This window comes from Dermacentor andersoni, chromosome 11 (assembly GCF_023375885.2).
Source record: "Dermacentor andersoni chromosome 11, qqDerAnde1_hic_scaffold, whole genome shotgun sequence".
NCBI lineage: Eukaryota > Metazoa > Arthropoda > Arachnida > Ixodida > Ixodidae > Dermacentor > Dermacentor andersoni.
Genome location: NC_092824.1, coordinates 41,981,209 through 41,994,242, shown reverse-complemented (window position 1 = coordinate 41,994,242; position 13,034 = coordinate 41,981,209). Strand labels below are relative to the sequence as shown.

At 46.6% G+C, this 13,034-nt stretch overlaps 1 long non-coding RNA gene across 1 annotated transcript in view; it reads left to right on the top strand.

Moving 5' to 3' along the window:
• The window catches only part of LOC129381456 (uncharacterized), a 100,655-nt gene extending 94,708 nt beyond the window's left edge, over nt 1-5,947 (top strand). The window contains exon 4 of the long non-coding RNA XR_008609630.2: nt 5,865-5,947. This is a non-coding gene — a long non-coding RNA (uncharacterized lncRNA). The remainder of the gene's footprint in view (nt 1-5,864) is intronic.
• Nucleotides 5,948-13,034: the final 7,087 nt, after the last annotated feature.

Genomic DNA, 13,034 nt, shown 5'->3' with positions numbered 1-13,034 from the left:
ATGTCTTACCAGCCTAGATCCGCCTGCAGTCTACAACACGCATTATCCTGCTCTTGTGCTTGTCAGAAACGCTGTGCTAGTTTAACGACTGTTTGAAACCCGTAAAAACCAGGGGCGCCATAACACCAACCTATTCCGTGTTGATTCAATTTTGTTCACCTGACGTAAAATTTATGTAACCGTCGGCGCGAGCGTGGCGAGCACCATCGACGTCTTGAGCAGTCCCATCAAGCGCTCTCCTAGTTTGCAGCAGTTTCTGTTTGTTTTTAAGCGAATAGCACTGGCGGCCGTTGCAGGTATTCTTTAAGTAACCGTGTCATGACGTATCGTCTGACGTACGTCAGGCGGTATCGGTGGGGTCGAGTTAATATTGGCTCAAAGTAGGTCACTTAGACAGGAAAGACTGCAGTGGTGGCGATATGGCAGAGCTTGCGCCTCGAATGCGAAACGTGGGGTTCGAATCCTGGTGCTGCCGGAAATCAACCGTTCTTTTTCATGAATAGAGGTACATCGCCACATGGAATTGAGCTGATTTTATAGGCTCTCACACGGGCGCTTGGAAGGACACCCACCTATGGGGAAGTCGGCCGCAAGGGATCACCAGCTCCTTTTTGAGTTGTCTGAGTGTTTTGTTTGTCTTCGCAATCGCAGAGCAAGTATAATGGTCCGTACAAACCGCTTCCAAGCAACGTACACTAGAAAGCCGGACATCTTGCCCGGGGTTACTTAAATTTTACCCGTCTTAGAATTTGGTAAGCGTCCGGCGGTGGCGATCGAACCCCTACCTCCCGCAGCCGAGCGGCGTACGTATATCTCGGATACATGTAATCAATACGGCAATCTGCTATGTGTAGCTAGCGGGTTGGCAAAGCATATCGATTTGGAAGGAATGACGAGGATTTATTTATTTATTTCTTTAGTACGTACTGTAGACCACACTGTGGTCCTTGCATGACGAGCAGACATTGAGTACAAGACATATATAAGATACACTTGTATACATTCATAAAATATATAGACTTTACACTGATATATTGCTCACAAAATCATTTAGTGAAAAAGATCAAAACACAATACCTAAATCAATAAATGGTGCAAACAGAACGATGTAAAAAAGAAGGCAAGGGAATTGCACATCGAAGGTAAGGGAACTGCACATCAAAGGCAATGGAATTTGCGAGCCTAGGACCTGCCCCGCTCATTCAATAGGAGGAACACATTATATAAAAAAAAAACTTACATAAAACACAGGCATATGTTGTAAGGGGTGGGCAGCGAATTCCATTCAGAAATAGTTCGGGGAAAGAAGGAGAAGTTATAGCTGTCTGTCCTAGCATTGATAGGTGTCAGTGTATCCAGACGATGGTTTCGTGTATAACTAGTGGAGAGATGACTTACATATAGTGAAGGGTCCAGAGCCAATTTGTGAGTAATTAGATTATGTAAAAAGTCTAGCCTGTGTTTCTGTCTTCTTTGTTCAAGCGGAGGAATGTGGTTAGCCAGCATCAACTCTGACATGGAATCCAAACTTTTGAACTTAGAATAAATAAAACGAACAGATTTTCTCTGTATTGTCTCAAGTTTGTTAACATTTACTTTAGTATAGGGATCCCATGCAACGCAAGTATATTAAAGTTTTGGCCGGATATAGGTTAGGTAAGTAAGTAGCTTAACGTTTGAAGGGGCATTTCTTAGTTTGTTTCGCAGATAGGTTAGCTTCCGAAAGGCGGAAGAACATGAGTTGTCAGTGTGAAGGTTCCAAGAAAATTTATTAGTGAACGTTACGCCAAGGTACCTGTAACTTTCAACTTGCTTTAATGAAACATATCACATTTGATACGTGTATTCCAGGGGATTCTTTTTGTGCGTTATGCGAAGAGAGGCAGTTTTATCTATGTTTGCAGCCATGCCCTATTCTTCGCACCACAAAAATATATCATTCAAGCTAGAGTTATGTTCTTTCTGATCATCCATGGACTTAATAGTACGGAATACAACGCAGTAGGGCACCAGCTTCGAGATATGCACCGTCGAACTTGTAGAAAAATGCCAGGTTGTTCCACTTTTATTTTTAAGAAAACGGTGGTTTATGAAACGAAGCAGAAAAATAAATGGAACACCAATGTATTTCGACGGACTCTTCGAAATTATGTCGAAACTGGTGCAGTTCTGAGAATTCGTTCTAAGCGGATGCGGCTAGCCAACTTACCGGCTACAACTCGTAAATTTATTTATGTGCTGTGAATAGTTAAAATTTATTTAGTGTAATTACGTTAGTTTCAATAAAGCGTTTTGATTTTAGAAGAAGTAATGGCCATTTCATTGTGTAATTTAGCTCAATTACTAGAATTGTGTTATATACCAGAGATAATCTTAGAAAACTCGGTGCAGCAAAAAAAGAAGCACCTGGCATAACGACGCAGTGTGCACAGCACTGAACGAGTATTTCAGGAAAGGAACTTATACTTGGGGATATGAAGTCATAAAAGTGGTCCAGTAGTAATTCATATTTTTAACGTAGCATGATATCAAACATGCTCGTCATTAGGGTGAGTTTATGCGACGTGTTGTGACGATAAGTTTCGGCGAGGTTTTCATTGGCGTGTTCGAGAAGCGGCATTCGTTCGGAGCGACTCATTGCAACCAGAAGGAACCAGAGTCACCATAACGGAAAGCTATTATACATTGTTTCAGTTCCATTCCTCTGACGCTATGTTTACGCCACTGTTGAAGCATGTTTTGGCGGAGATCTCAAACTTCTTGAACAGCCCAGCCAAACACTTTTCCCGTTTTCAACATATTCCGTTTTCTTCGTCTCTAAAGCGATTACCATTTTCTACCGTGAGAGGCATTCCGTATTTAACTGACTGGCGGGAAATAATCTGCGTGCAGCGGTGGAGAAGGTGGCGGTGGGGCCGAGTACAGAGTAAAGGTAGGCCACTGGCGGAAGAGGGTCGCACCAGAGACTCCGAGTGGTCCGTGTGGCGCTGTTGTTCCACCAACACAACAGAAGATAGTTAAGGGTGAGACTGAAGAGGTCGTCTCCTTCTGGTGCACTTCTCCTTTAGCATCTGGCGGTGAATACTCGACGACAACGGCGGGTTACGACGGGGCTCTTAAAGTGACACCAAAGCATACATCAGGTTAAGAGAGGTGGCGGAGCGGCGAATAATGCTGCCGAGATGATTCCAGGACGAGAGTACCAGCGGGCCAGCGTGAGCGAGCTCAGCGCTGAGTGCCACGATGCACAAGACCAGACATATTCTTAGACTGCTGCTGCTAACATGTAAATGGAAAAGTATTTCATTAATGACTCTTTCCGTGCAGTGCGTGACGTTTGGAACGGGATGTGATCACACGCTGACAGTCACTATTGATAACGTAGTTGTAGATGGAATTGTTACTTACACGAAAAGGCAAAATATACAGGAAAATATTACGAGAGGTAAATCATTCTAGTATAGCCTGCTGACACTTTAAGGGCGGTAAACACTGGGAGAAATGCTATAGGCCGATAAAAAGAACACGATGGAAGGGTATCACAGATGATAGACTCAAGAAGCCAAACATTTACGTGATATATACCATACAGCCTCTAGGTCAAATTCTATTCATGATTTGGCTGTGAAGTTGATTCTGCGAGTTTTTCGCCTGGCCTTGTGAACCAGCACTCTTTATTCCGGTAGAGCAGCCGTTTTGAGAGGAGTGATTACCGGAGGAAGTCACATAATGCTTCGTGAGCTGCATATATCGCGCGCGAAAGCGACTGGGTGGCCATAAGAAGACACCAGCGCTGACAGTAGGCCTGCAGGCACTGCTCGCGGTAGCTGTTCAAGAGTCCCTTCAGTGGTGCGAAACAACAGGCGGTGCTGGATCATCTACATTTTACCACAATATAGACTAGACAACCGCCACCAGTGGGCGCTGCTACGCTTTGCTAGCTTTACGTGCGGGCTGTGCGAGGGTGTCAGGGAAGCAGTCCAAAAAATGGAAGGAAATTGGGCAGCAAACTCGAAGGGCTGAAAGCAGACCTGAGGAAGGAGCGGGAGAAGCGGGTAGCACTGCAGGCGAAAGTCGCCGAGTTGGCCAAGGTGGAAGCGGTCTAGGCCGCGCACTTAGTAAGGACCGTGGCCGAGCTTGGAGAAGAGAGGGAAAGGAGAGCAGAACTGGAAAGGCGGCTCGATGCGCTTGCACCTCTTATATTACCCACAATATGTTTCCCAAACCTATGTATAAGGAATTTCAATCGCGGGTTTAGTTCTACAATGTGTTCAAACAAAGTGCGCGCTTCCTATGATGGACTCCTCGAGGGAAACAGAATGATTATTAATTTGGTTCAGGCATCCTCAATAATCTACACAATTGATACTTAAGGTGCACACCGCCATTACATGTGTCCTCGTTCTTAACAAATCGGAATTCGCTGCCACCATGGCAGCAAATTAATCAAGTGTTCAAAAAGCTGCGTTTAGATCCTAAATATCTTGCATACCTTAAGATTTCCCTCGGATCAGCTGTAAAATTGTCCCTGTTAGGAATAGATTTGTTCCCAGATAAACTTCTAAAACTTCGCAAAAAACACGCATAAAGCCTTTTTGTGCGCGTGTATTAACACTGCTACATTCACTGCAACATGGCTTAACTTTATATCCTGCAGCATAAAAATAAATCTGAGAGCCTATTTCATGATGAATATCAAGTCAATACGCGAGATATAGTAGGGGCACACCGTAATGCCAAAATGTGTCATACATGAGGCCTGTCTGCTGCTGCGCTAGCGTGCCTCGATGTCCTCCTGAGCCGCCACTCCATAGAGGGTGGAGGCACACTAAGCTGCGCTGCTCCCTAGTTCTTCTCACGTAAACGCTGCCCTATCTAGCAGCGCCATGGAAAATGTTCACGCGTGTGGCTTTTGTGATTATACGGGGTGATTATTTCTGAGTTATACGGAATTAAAAAGAAAAGCATAATTCTTGTCCTTGAGCTGGAATATCCGAAGGCGATGACATTACTAGCATGAGAAATCGAACCGCATACTCAACTAGTTAACAAAGTTCAAATAATTACCTTCTTAAATAAGAACGTCTTTATTGTTAACACTTATTCCAATTTACGAATTGTAGCCGGTCATTTCGCAAGGCGTATCGGCTTAAAATGAATTTTTAGGATAGCACCAGTTTCGATAAATTGTTTCCCACAGTGTCCGACGAAATACATCAGTTTTCAAATTACTTCTGCCAGCAGAAAGGGCATTTTGTTAGAAAAAAGAGTAAGTGTAATACAGTGGATTCTGACGGAGATTTCTATGAGGTAGAACTCCAAGCTGGTGTCGTTCTCAAAATCGATTGCACTCGAGAAATCCTACAGGGCCTTTATTGCCATTAGAAAGCAACACATGGTTAGTGGCACACTACTAGCCAACTAAACTGGCGTCAAAGAGGTGCATTGATGATCTGCACATACCCAGTCACACCAGTTGGAGTCATTGTTGTATAATAAGAGCAGTACAAATCCAGGGGCACCTAGACAATGGGCCAGATTAGTCAGACGTTAAGTTTTAAACCCTCATCCCTCGGCACCATCGCTCGATGCGCAGACCACTGACCACTCAACTTCCCAAGTTGGCGAGAATTGAGAAACGTTGATAGTGAATAAAAAGTTGTGTGATGTATCCTAAGAAAGCTAATCGCAAGAAGGATCCCGTTCATTTCGGGTGGCCATATCGATATAGCCATAGCTATGTAGTCAGCCGGTATGATGTATGTTATTTTGGAGAAGAATTTGACCTCCATGCCTACATACCTTTTCTTAAAGTATTTTTTTACTGATCTTACTAACGCACAAATTTCGGTTCTTTGTTACAGATCCAAGAAAGTCTTAGGATGTGTATTCTTATAATTGCCTTATTACGATGAAAACCTTCTTGGTATATCTTCTTAGGATGTGGTGGTGGGAATAGATTGAAAGCCAATAAAGTTTTGTGAAACATGCGCCTCTGCAAAAACGTTTGTTCTGCTAAATAAGATAGACATTTAAATAAGAAATAGAGAGAGACATATAGATATTGAAAAATTTGCCTACGCGCCGTGGTTGCTCAGTGTTTATGGTGTTAGGCTGCTGAGCACGAGGTCGCGGGATCGAAACCCGAGCACGGTGGCCGCATTTTGATGGGAGCGAAATGCGAAAACACCCGTGTACTTAGATTTAGGTGCACGGTAAAGAACCCCAGGTGGTCGAAATTTCCGGATTCCTCCACTACGGCGTGCCTTTAATAAAAAATTGGTTTTGGCCCGTAAAACCCCACAATTTAATGAAAACTTTGCCACTGCAATGAAAATTCTTAGGAGCCTGCAACGCTCTATAGGTATGCAGCTTCCGAAATAAAAGGCTTGAGGCGGGCTATATTGTACTGCATGATGCTGATATTACCATAGATAATATTACGTAGTTTTTAAAGCAAACCTTTCCTTACTTCTTCGTTCGACTTTCCCACTGCTCATTCAGCTGTCGCTGTCTTGGCGGCCGCGTCAGGAGGCAGTTCTGCGTATGGTTATAAATGACAGAAGCCCGGCAGAGCATCTCTTGCCCCGCTGCCACGAATCGCTTCGTGAAGCCAATAATGCGTCCCCTTCGGACAGGCTTGTGCCGCCTGCAAGGCAAGACGCGTTTGGCGGACCCAGTATTATTTGGTCGCTGTCGCCTTCATTTACCAATGGGAGCAAAAGGGTGTTCAAAGGGGTTTCCTCGCGGATTCCTTAAACCGTCACGGTCGTTTTACACACGCTCGAGCTAACTGTAGGGTAATCCCAGGAACCATGACATGTCAGCTTGAGTCAAGCGTGCTATTCCCCATCTACGATAATACCCTCCTGTCTTTGTGTGCAGTTGAAAAAGGCGCGGAAGTAATTGAGTGAACCTTCACCCTCAATGCGGATCCTTCGCTGGTTTGGATGCTTGGATCACACGAAGGGGCGGCGGGCAGTTTTTTCTGGCCGAGGGATCAAGAGAGGATAGAGGGGGTTTAAGCGAACTTTTTCGGCACATTGGTGGGCTTCACTTCAGTCGTGCTAGTCTATCGCGATGAAACATTCTCCAGGCTTCGTATAGATAATGTAAAGAAACTCAGCACTCCTCGTTCTCGATAAGAAGACGTACTTCCCTTCAACAGCGTTCTTAGCGTGGACGAGTTGGACGATGGAATGGGCCAGGTACGCCTTCTTACTTGTTACTTGTCTTACTTGTTGAAGTTGTTTATTCAATTCTTCTATCATGCGGGAATAAATATACAGGCCAAAGTAGTCGCTGCGTTAATGAAAGGCTAAAAGAACATGATTATAATGTGCACACGGCTATACAGGGCATTTAGGAATTCACTGTCGCGATTGTGGATGTAAACCGAACTTTTATCGCTGTGAAGTGCTAAAAAAGCACAAATCACAACTTACGCGGAAGATCATTGACGCTGATCTCATAGCAAGGGCTGGCAGCACGTGTGCTAGCGCGCCATCTTTGTGCCTATTTCCATAGCAAGCAAGATTTCTTGATCAGTTGAACCTTGCCTGACAGAATTGTGCGTTCTTTGACTCATGATGGTGTATCCTTCTATAGGTGTGACGTTTTGTGAAGTGTTATGACGAAATGTGCTGGTGCTTTCTTGTAGGTACGTACGAGGTCTGTTAGAAAAGTATCCGACCTTCGGCCGAAGAAAAGAAGCGCGCATAACTGGAGCGTTGGAAGCATAATCATTCTCAAAGTAGTCTCCTTGGGACTCCACACACTTCTCACAGTGGTGCTGCCATTGTTGGAAGGATTCCGAAAAGGCCTCCTTCGGAGTGGAGTTTAGCTCAGCTGCTGTTGCAGCCTAATGTCCTCTCTTGTCTAAAATCGCGTTCCTTTCAATGGGTTCTTGATTTTGGGAAACAGCCAGAAGTCGCAGGGGGCCATATCCGGAGAGTAAGGAGCCTGTTGAACTACAGGAGTCTGGTTTTCCGCCTAAAAAGTATGAATAAAGTGCGTGGAATGAGCAGGACCATTGTCGTGATGGATGCGCCAATTTCCTGTTGATCACAACTCCGCGGTTTCTTGCGCCACACAGCATCACGCAGGCGACGGAGGACATCCCTTTGGTACTCTTTGATGATTGCTTGAGCCTGTGGTACGTACGCGTGGCGTACCACACTGCAGGAGTAAAGAAAGCAGTCGGCATCATTTTGACGTTGTTGCGAGCTTGGCGGGCGATCTTTCGTCTTGGTTATGTGGAATGCTTCCACTGTGAGGACAGGGATTTGGTTTTCGGGTCGTACCTGTGCACCCAAGACTCGCCACCAGTGATTATGGTGTTCATGACGTCGGAGTCACTGTTTATGGAATCCAGCATGTCCTGTGAGATTGCAACACTAAGTTGCTTTTGCTCAACAGCGAGCAGCTGCAGGACGAATTTCGCCGCAAATCTCATCATGGTAAAATATTCGCTGATAATTCAATGTGCAGAAAAAGTGCTGATGCTCACCTCTTCCGAAATTTCTCGGATAGTCACACGACGGTCCCGCATCACGACAGAGTTCACTTCAGCAATGACCTGGTCATTTCGGCATGTTGATGGCCGACCGGATTGTGGCTCGCTCTCCACCGATGTGCGGCCGTTTTTAAACCGGTTACCACTCCTTAATCTGTGTGCTGCTCATATCATCGTCACTGAAAGCCGTCTGAATCTTCTGAATGGTTTTCGCTTGGCTGTTGCCTAGTTTCTAGCAAAATTGGATACAGTAGCGCTGCTCCAGTCGCTCCGCCATTTTGCTTGCAATAAAGAACCGACGAGAGCACTGCGCACTACCTCACTCAAACCCTGCGTCCCAGCGACTGACGGTATCGGCAGGTGGGAAAAAATTCGTGCATGCGCACGAAGGTTCAAGCTTGGATGATGGAAGCGCGCTTGTTTCATATCCATCAGCTATTTGCAAAAAAATACGGTCGGATTCTTTTCTAAGAGACCTCGTATTTCGTGCAACTTGCCAATAAACCAGTTGGAAGTCAGCACTCTGTTCCTTAATCTGGCGGACAGGGCTGGTTTTTTCCTTTGTATGTTGCGCTGTAGCAGTTTTAGAATGCAATACCAACTCTCCCAATCCTAAACTCTAGAGGGGGCGCAGTTGGGTTCCTGAAGCAGAACGATATCAGGAACTACCGTGGTGGTGGCAATGTATTGCTGCAAGGGGCCCCGCTTGCGGCGGAAACCCCTGCAGTTCCATATCCATACGACGAGTTGGTCCGCGTTTACGCGTCCCTATCGTCGCGTTTCAGGACCGATGGGCGCGCATATGGGTGAGCGCGTTTGGTTCGCGGAGTAGTTGTCTCGAAGGGGGCGAACTCCTGGCGTACTTGCTGCATGTTCCGCTGGTTTTCCTGCTGCATCTCGGTGGATAGATCGGTGATGCTGCTCGATATCAAGCCGCGGAGTGTGGCCGCGGAGGCCGCGGAGTGGGGCCTTGTTTTGTGACTTCGTTCGGGTCCGGGACCTTAATAGGGACTTCCCACCCGGGGTTGGATCAGCCAGTGGTTGATTGACCAGGGGCAATGATGAGGGTATAGGCTGCTAATTCAATTGGTTTTGTTGCTGTTGCTGCTGTTGCGCCTGCTCCTGCTGAAGCATCTTTCGAACTTCGTTGTTGAACGGGTGCCAAACACGGGCGGGGCACCTCGCGTCTGCGGTGGGGTGATCGCCCTCGTACGAGCGGCACTTGGGTGAGCAGGAGTGTCTCTGTGTGGGGTTATCAACACAGCATATCTCGCCTACGATCCGGTCCGGAGTAGGGCTGCTGTCATAGCGATATCCCAACTGGAGGCAAACTGTGCAGACTTGCTGGTGGGGATGATCTACGTAGCAGCTGCATTGGGCGCCGTTGTTGCGGACGTAGTGGTGAACCCGGAGTTCTTCGAAGATGAGGAGGGCCGTGTTTGATTTGCCCACCATCCGTGCTTGCAGGACGGGGAAGCCAGGCTTAACAAGATGATTCATAATTTCTGACGGGTTCGTTCTCGAGTCCACACCAGAGATGATTCCTTTACACGAGTTGTCGAGGTCGGCTATGTAGACCAAAACGGGATAGCTGCGCTGGAACAGGCGAAAGTGTTCGACGCTATACCGGTTCAAGGCGATTTTTTCATGCGCCGTGATTATCACGGCAAGATTCTGTTCCGGGCGTACTCGAAAAACAAGCCGATCGACTTCAACCGTAAGTAAACCTGCGACACCCCCAATGGACGGGGTTAGGATGTGACGAGTCCACTGGTCCAAAGGGCGCCCTCGATGTGGACACAGGATGGCCTCGTAATAGTGGAAGGGCAAGCGGGATGGTCGCAACGTTATGGGTTGACGCACTGGGGGTCTTGCCTTCAAGCTGGCTGGTTTTCAGGTCTTGGTTCAGCATCGGGAAGCGGAGGTCCACTTGTGTGCGGTGCTTCCTTTGGACCAGCACCCATGTACAGCCGTCTTCATTCGATCGGGAAGTTTCGTCACTAGTCCTGGTCGTGGCCGAAGTCCTGCCATCGCCCCCACAGCAGGCGCGATCACAGCGTCTGTTGCAACTTTCCCGGTGGGAGCGCCCTCCATATGGAAATGGAGGGCTTGCGGACGCCGGCGGCGTTCACACAAGGAAAAACAGCAGAATGTACTGCAACCTGCGTGAAAGACATAGGTTCTCACTCGATGCGATGCAGATTCATTCTGGCTTGTTGAAAATGCGTCACTGTCGCCAGTCAGCGCTCCTGGACAAAGCCCTCGCCAGGCCCATGCTTCAGCCAGGAAAGGATTAGCGATCCCGTTGCGTGCCTGCGGCTGCCGTGGTCGGAAAGAGCTTGATGGCAGGGGGGGGGGGGGGGGGGGGCTCACTTTCTGCGGTCAAGCTGCTCTGAAAATAATCCCGGTGACTTGCCGCGTCTATAGAGGGCAACGGTCAGAATGCCGAATAGGTTCGACCTCCGAAAAAGAGCTGGAAAGCGAGAGCCCATGCAGAGCACGTCCCGTAACGCCAGAGGAACGCCGTGTCTCCTCTGCAAAGGTGAGGGGTCATGAGAGTTCTGCAAAGGGAAAATTTCCAGCACATTGCATAGTTCACCAACGTTGATGACGTCGCATATGCCTATATATTTTGCAATTTGGAATTACCAAATTTAAAAAGCGCCAAGCCTACCAACGAACTTGCTTGCCCACGTTAAATTCATAAAGGTGTTCTGCGGTGCCAAGTATGACACTTGTGTTTGCATGCGACCATGGTGCTGTGATTTCAATATCGCTAATAGGCGCTAGTGTCCTGTGTTGGATTTATATCATTGGACAATTTTCATATTGTCTATCTAATTATAAATTGCGGGGTATTTTGTTGAAAATTATGGGCTTACAAAGTCACAAAGCCGTTTGAAGCCGGAAGAACAAAGTTTAAGCAAATCCATATACTAACCAAGACTACTATGCTGGATGAACCGCCCTGCTTACAACTCCTGTAGGCATTAGCGGCCGAGTTCCCTCTAGTAGTGAAAGCATAAAACTTCGTGGCAAGAGACAGCTAGCGTGGATTTTTCAGTTCATGATAGAAGTGAAGCTTCCAGGTAATAATTCGCTTCATGACGAATAGGCTTGCTGCACTTTGCTCCTGAATAGAAACACAGCGATAAAGGTGACGCCTCGCCACTACGTCGTCACCATGAACACGGATGCGACCAACTCGGCCATATGAATATACTTGACAAATATATGATATTACATCGTTTTCCCCACTTAGCACAAAAGTGTTGGGTGCTTTCTGATGGATGGTACGAAGGAAACGTTTGTTTCAAGGGTGAAGGTATGTAGCATAGTGTTATTCTTTTCTTAGAGAGGTCATTATCAAATTCAGGTGACTGGAGGGCCACCGTAGGAATAACAGGGGAAAGCCCAAGACAGGTAATGAAAACACGTGGTCTAGGAGTCTCAGTAACACTTTCACTCTGTTACAAGTAGAAAATCTACCGATCACAATATTGTTAAGATTGAGCGCTGGGAAAATGAAAATAAATTATGCATGTTACCCTAAGTGGGCTGCCAGTAATCTATCTAACAATTTCCATATTCTTGAGACAATCTGAACGTGGCGAGACTGGGAAGTCATTGCTGTGGACATTGGTGTAGCGCTAGTACTCTTGAAGTTGAGTAACGCTAAGGAGGAGGCCCTCGTCCTCTTATTCTAGCTTCCGATTTACATTGAAGAGGGCTGCATTTCTCTGCTTAGCCATTCACTTGCTCCGTGGTGCTCTTGAGCTAGCGTGAATAAACAACTCAGATGAGGGCAAACACCGCATAAGGAGACTGAACTGGTTAAGCGCATAGCTGATAAAATGGCAGGGTACCTAATTTTTGTTCCGATAGCTTTTGTATACCATCTGGTTTCTGTGTTTCGACGCAACAACGTTCATTTGTATAACACGCAAGTTGAAAGCATCAAACTCCTGAGGGAAACACGCAACGTTAGAAGCCATGATGGCAGGAACGATCATGAATTTGCCGTCTGAGGAAATTGCAAAGGGGCCCTAATGCTTCAAGCGAAACAGAGGAATAGTGCATAGAGTCAGTGAACGGAATAAACGGCAGTCCCTGATCAATCATTTGAATGGAGCTGCTAAGCGTGAGCTTCTATCCTGTCGCCTCGCAAGATGTAAAATGCAGGCCATGGAAAGCGGAATTTTCGTCAGTATGCGCAGCCGACGAAGATTTACTCCATCGTTACACGACTCTTAAGGCACCGCACAGCAGAATTTGCGAACGCCAGCGAAAGGGCTCCAGCTTAGCTTGCGTACAAAAAAATATGCATAATATATGTATGAATCAAAATGTAATGAACGTTATGTATCGCGTCACCACTGCTGTCGGCGAAGCGCTGGCATTTCGGTTTATTGAAGTCATGCGCGCAATTTCTACGAAAAACAGAACGGCAGATGTCAGAACGTGTCAGATAGCAAGTGTTGAGTGCGAACAACCTCATGATTATTTGTGATTGTTAAAG